Source organism: Lithobates pipiens, unplaced genomic scaffold (assembly GCF_037356315.1).
Source record: "Lithobates pipiens isolate NorthernLeopardFrog02 unplaced genomic scaffold, aLitPip1_a1.2 Scaffold_8, whole genome shotgun sequence".
Taxonomy (NCBI): Eukaryota; Metazoa; Chordata; class Amphibia; order Anura; family Ranidae; genus Lithobates; species Lithobates pipiens.
In genome coordinates, this window is record NW_027507903.1 from 679,879,771 (window position 1) to 679,886,807 (window position 7,037).

Here is a 7,037-nt window from a genome sequence, read left to right on the forward strand (position 1 = left end):
ATTGTTATTATGTCCATTATCTTTCTCACGTTTTAATATAACTGTTAGATGAATGGTTTTATTCACTCGGTGATATACGTCATTTCCGGGTACGTCTATATTTAAAAAAAAAAAAATTGTGATATATTTATTAATGATGCGACTTTTACGCTAGTGCTTTATTAATTTGAATTGTTAATTTAAAAAAAATTCCTCTAATATTTTAAAGATTTTCTCCAGGAATTTTTAATAATTTCTTTCCTTTCCCCTCCGATTATATTAAATGTAATTTTAATTTTATTTTTATTTCCCCTTATAGTTATATATATACCTATTGGCATATACATATACATATCTATTAATATATTTTTCATATCTTAACAGTGTATGGTTTATTCAGTGCCACATAACTCAATACGTCCCTTAACTAGCAATCTTGCTTGTTTTATCTGTGTTCACATTTCTTTATTTATATTTACATATGTAAAACGGTCCTCTATATCCAGTATGTTCACTAACCATTCTGTGACATATAACTAACTATATCAATGGCGCCAGCCGCATTTCCTGTTTAATGGATAGATGGGCGGGTGCCTTCTATCCATTTCCGGGTTTTAAAACACAATTAGTATGCCAGACACCAAAAAAATGGCCGCGGTGCCCTTTCCGGCGACATTATCAACAACAAAATGGCCGCCGGCTGACTTCCGGGTGTCCATAATAATGGCTGCCATATACTAGCACTGTTTAAGCTATTTAAGGACACTTCCTACTGTTGTGTTTATACCCTGATGAAGTCACGTGACCCGTGACGAACATGTGCGGGACACAGCAACCAGGAAGTGACGTAGACCGAGCCCGCAGCTCGTTTATACACTGCTTGTACAGACTGTTTGTTTGTGAGTATTTTTAAACTGTTTTAATAACAATAAACCTGTTGAAGCACTTTACACTATGGAGTATTCTTCCTCCATCTCTGCTTAAAACCATGTATATGCCATACCACTGAGGAACCCTGACTGCAATACCATAGAGGAAACCCCCCTAAAGGGACCATATCATTGGTCAGGACCTGGGCACCCCACATTAAAGGGAAAACTCCGCTAAAAGGATCCCAAAAAGCTCTCTATATATACGCTGTTACCTTACAGCGGTAAGGTAAGGGGACATCCATTACTGGTATATACGGGACCACCAAGGCCATATTCCCTTCCACCAGCACCACTGCCCTTCCCATTGCAACAGCTCCACATCATATATCTTGTTGAAGAAGTCACATCCTATGCGATTTTGAGAATAATCGCAGCACTTTGCACTGAAAACAGGCTCTGTGTCTGATACACCTATATTTTTTGTCACTCAATTATCATTTATGTTTGAAGGTTTGCCTATGTGCAGAACACCTGCACTTTATGCGATTTTAAGATCGCAACATGCTGCACTTTTGAATGTTATATTGTGTTTTTTCTTTTTTTTGTTTTTATTGTTTCACGGTTTCATGTTGTAGATTTTAAACTAATAGCAACGGACATTATTGTTTTATCAGCCACAGCGGCACATTGGAATATTTGCACTTTTATGCGACTACAGGATCGCAACACGTTGCACTTTGGATTGTATATGAATTTTCACTATTTTATGTATTTATGTTGTGGACTATTAGTAGAAATGAGTGTTGCTGTTTAAACTAGTCACATAGACATACCCAGACCTGTATTGTTTACTGGATATCCCTCCATTGTGAATTTTATATACTGCTTTTATCAATAGATATATCCTTTTTGTGTACAGCGCAGCACTACCTTTTTTATCGGTGCTTTCTGTTGTCCGTTCTGACCAGCCAACCGCTTTGAAGCCATGTTTCATGTATGTACTCGTCGTAGAGTTTGTGCTGTGCGGGGGGCTTGGTGTTGTGCTTTTAGCTTTTGACACAAGCCCGGTCCATGAACAGGGAGAGGAGGAGTTCATGGAGCAAGAATTGGTTGCTCCAGCGTGACCAATTCTCGCACATGCCTTTGCTTCGTGAGATCCAGGAGAATAATCCTCATGATTTCAGGAATTTTCTCAGGATGACGGACCCCATTTTTCACCTTCTGTTGGCTTTGCTGACCCCTTATATCAGCAGGCAGGATACCTGCATGCAGCAAGCCATCACTGTGGAGCAGAGGCTAGTTGCCACGTTGAGGTACATGGCAACAGGGAGAAGCCTTCAGGACCTCAAGTTCTCCACAGGCATCTCCCCCCAGGCTCTGGAGATCATTATTCCAGAGACCTGATCTGCCATCATAGAGGTCCTGCGGAAGGACTATATGAAGGTAAGATTTCTCCTTTAACATCACATTCTATGTATTTACTGTTTGCTAATGTATTGTATTTCTTTCCTCCTTCCCTAATTACCAGGATTGCAATATGCTGTCATATGCTGTGCCCCTTTGTCCTCAAGCATGCTGGAAGCTTTTAATGTTTTTTCTGTCCTTCATGCATTTTTGCCTTCACTAACCTCCCCAGCACGCTTTTCTGGGCCCATACACCTATAGCTTAGTCACTTAGCAATGTATTTTGTCAGCTCCATAGTATTGGTTTCCCCTAAACACACCCTAAAATCTCTACAAAAGTTATGTGTGTGTTTAACTTCATGCAGAGTCCCTGAGGTTTTTTTTGGTCGGCCAAACTCATTAGGAACCCCCCTCCCCCAACTGCTAGGTCAGCTGATACCAATTCTCTTTCTGCTGACTTTGCCAAACCCAATACACACTATACCTAGTGGTCATATTTATGGATGAATTCACCAAAGCATGTAGTGCAAGGGCCTGGCTCAATACTTTCAAATGCTACTTTTTAAAGTGTTTTTTTTTTTTTTACTCCTATTATTATCTTGATAGGTAATAGCAGAATGTAAAAATGTGTTTCCATTTATTCATTTTGTGATTTATTTGGGATTATGACACCTCTTACCTGTCCGGTGGGCTGCCAGTAGTGTAAAGTAAGGAGGGTCTGGCCAAACTACCAAGCATTATTTTGACATTCAGTTCTCATTGAAGTGGAGAGGGTTACCTGTCCAATACATCCCCCCTAATTTTTGGCAATGGGCCATCAGATGGGGGTGAGGAAGGGGACATTATACTTTTGGTTTTAAATACTGTTTTCAATCAAGGCAGCAGCGGCGTCTCACAGCTCCGTTCCTCCTTTAGCCATCCGACCGTTGTGGAGCGACTCCCGCACCCGCCAGGCATCGCACCGAATAGGGGATATTGTGCAGCGGCTGAGGATGCCTTCATCCGCCGCAAAGAAAGCGGCTAAAGCCTGCAATACCCCGCGGAAAGCCACCGCCGCATGGAACATGGAGGCTGGCCCCGCCCCCGCCATCTTGTCTTCCCCGCCGAAGCCACAGCGCTCTGTGCTGCAGGAGGGAGGTATGTCACAGATACAGGAGGCTGAAGAAATCCTCCCAGGCCAGGCACAGTCCACGGGCATTGAGGTGACTGACATTACTAGACCTATCCTGGAGGCGATTAATGCCAGCAAGGCGGAACTTATGGGGCGTATTGACCACCTGTCCTCTGAATGTACCCTGATCAGGCATGATCTAGACAAGATTAGGGGCCGCCTAAGTACAGTGGAGACGAGGGTGTCAGCAGTGGAGGACGTGTCCCATGACTATGGAGTCCAGTTGGCAGAGCTCAGGGACCAGGTTAGGTCCCTGCAACATAAGGCTATTGATGCTGAGGACCGCCAGAGGCGCAATAATGTCCGAGTGGTGGGGCTCCCCGAGGGGGCAGAAGGTGATCAGCCAGCTCAGTTTGCAGAACAATTTTTCAAACAGCTCCTGTCCTTGCAAGAGGTGTCCCCTGCGTATGTAGTGGAAAGGGCACACCGGGTCCCTACTGGCAGGTGCCCACCTGGAGCGTTCCCTCGCCCTTTCCTGGTTCATTTTTTGAACTTTCGGGACCGGCACATGATCCTGTCCTGCGCCAGGAGACTGCCGGAATTGCACCATGAAAACGCAAAAGTTATGCTGTTTCCAGACTTCTCTGCGGCCACGCAACAGGCAAGAAGATCCTTTAATGACATCAGGAGGCGGCTCAGAGAAAAGGAGATTAAGTACAGCATGCTGTACCCGAGCAAGCTCCGTGTTCAATATAAGGGCTCAGTACGTTTTTTTGATCACCCGGAGGAAGCAGTCGACTGGCTGGATAAGGAATTTGGAAGGTAGATCTCGACCTATGGAAACAGGGAGACGGGGTACCATTTTGAGCTGGTGGGGGGGGGCTTTCCGCATCCGACCTGGGTCTGTGGGACTAGACTGGAGTGCCCATGGCTTAGCATGACTCACGGGGTGTAACCCCTGCAGACTGCCACTGTTGATTGAATGCCGGGGGTTGGGGGTCAGAGTATTCTCCTGCTATTTGGCCCACTTGTTCGATTGGGGGGTCAGTGGTGCGGGAGTGGGAATGGGGTGCCGTTTCCTGGACATGGATGCCGGGGTGGTGTGCTTTACCATTCTGGAGGTTGCTCTACCGATGGTGGTTTTTTGGCTATCACGGCGCCCTGTCACCCACCTTCTACTCTTGTGCAGATGTCCTACGTGACCCCCTCAGCAGTTGCTGCAACGGTTATCTGTCCAATGACTGATTGCTATGTAGGGCCGCCTACTAGCCTTGGCTGGCGGTGCTGTTGGGCCTAGCTCCTGTTCTGCTGTTCGGAGCTTGTAAAGACACTACGGAACAACTAAGGAACTGCCGGACTTTTTGATTGTGCGGCGGGAGTGCACAGTGACAGTTAAGGTCACCTTTTTTGGTTTTGGGATTAAGCTTAGTGCTGGACTTGTTGGGGTTTTTTCTGGCACGCAAGCAAGGGAGGGTTTTTTTAGGATCACAGCTCGATACAGGGGAATAAGTGATGTTACAGTTGTCTTAATGTTGTTGTTGCAAACCCCGTGGGAGAGACAGCTCCCGCCAGTCGGGACATGCTGGCTGGATGCGGTAGCCACGTTTGATAATGGTGGATGAGTTAAAAAATTGTGTCTTGGAACGTTCGAGGCCTTAACCACAAACTTAAGCGGGCCTCAGTGTTCCAATTCCTTAAAGTTTATAAGCCGCACCTGGTTCTCCTGCAGGAGACACACTTGGATGGAAGTAGGGTCCTTGCCCTGCGCAGGCCGTGGATACAGAGGACGTTTCATTCCACTTACTCCACGTTTGCGAGGGGGGTTTCCCTCCTGGTCAGCAAGAGTGTGCCCTGCGTGATCCATCAGGTTGTGTCAGATCCGGATGGGAGGTATGTGGCGCTTGTCCTAGATGTGTTCCATAGGCAACTAGTGGTGGTGAATGTATATGTGCCTCCCCCATTTCACTCAAAGGTGTTGAATCCACAGAGAGAATTACTGACCAAGCTTGCACCATATGGCCATCTTCCGACTATATGGCTGGGGGATTTCAATGCCGTTCTTGATGCGGCTTTAGACTCCTCCAATCCGGGCAGGGGGGACTCTGCCGGCCTGGTTAGCTGGAGCACTGTGGCGGGGTTGACGGAGTTGTGGCGCTGGCGGCATCCATCAGACAGATGCTACTCGCACATATCGACCACACACAGGTCTTCAGCCAGGATTGACATGGCCTTTGGTAATAATGGGTTGTTGTCGTATGTATCTGAGACCTCATATCTGGCGGGAGGGTTGACTGACCACAATCCTCTGGCTGTTACCCTGACTTTTGGGAAGGAGAGGGGTAAGAGTGGTTGGCGGGTCTCTCCGGGGTGGATACAAAATGAGGGGGTTTCTGCTCAGATGAGCAAAGCTATGCAATCATACTGGATGTCAAATGATGGCACGGCTGATCCGGGGATAGTATGGGACGCCTTCAAAGCAGTAGCACGGGGTGAGTTTGTATCAGCCATTAAAGTTGCACGGAAGTCAGATAGCGAGGAAGTTGCAGAGTTGACACTTCGGAAAAGGCGGGAGGCAAAGGCGCATGCGGCATCTCAGTCTGGGGAATCGTATGGGGCCTTGATGACGGCTAGGAGAGCTCTGTTCTTACATTTTACAGGACAGGCCAGGGTGGAATTGACGAAGACTGCTCAGACGGTGTTCGCGGAAGGGGACAAAAACGGGAAGCTCTTGGCGATGCTGGTGGCGGATCGTCCTCCCCATACATGTATACCGGCGATCCGGGACGGGAGGGGGAACTTGGTAACCGACCCTGAACAGATTCTGCGAGAGTTCATGTCTTATTACTCCGGGCTATATTCTCCCATCCCTCCCTATGATCCTGTGGCCTTGGGAGCTCTGCAGGGGACCCTTCCGATTCCGCAACTGTCCACTGTGGACAGGGAATTTTTGGAAGCCAAAATAACTCTTAAAGAGATTCAAGGGGCAATATTTACATTTCCCCCCCAATAAAGCACCGGGTCCGGATGGTTTTCCAGCGGAGTTCTACAGGGCCAATGTGGAATTATTAGCTCCCAGACTTAACTCCCTTTTAGACTACTGTCATGACAATGGTACTCTCCCACAATCCATGTTGGAGGCCTACATGGTCCTTCTACTGAAACCGGGCAAGGATCCTACAGAGTGTGCTTCGTATAGACCAATAGCGCTTCTAAACATGGATCTCAAAATTCTGACCAAAGTACTGGCCATTAGGCTGGCTACGGTACTACCCACGATTGTACATGTTGATCAAACGGGCTTTATGCTGGGAAAGTCTACGGACACAAATTTAAGAAGGTTGTTTACGCACTTGCAGATTCCCCCACGGGATGCTGAGTCGAGGGTGGTGGTTTCGATTGATTTTGAAAAGGCCTTCGACACTCTGGACTGGGTATACATGTCCACGGTGTTGAAGGCTTTGGGTTTCGGCCCTCAATTTAGGAAATGGGTATCTATGTTGTACCGGAGTCCGAAAGCGGCTGTCAGAGTGGGCTCCTCCCTCTCTGGTTTTTTTGAGGTAGGTAAGGGGACCAGACAGGGATGCCCCTTATCCCCGTTTTTGTTCGCCCTGGCCCTGGAACCCCTGGCGATAGCCTTGCGCACCTCTCCCGAAGTTGTTCCTATCACTGTA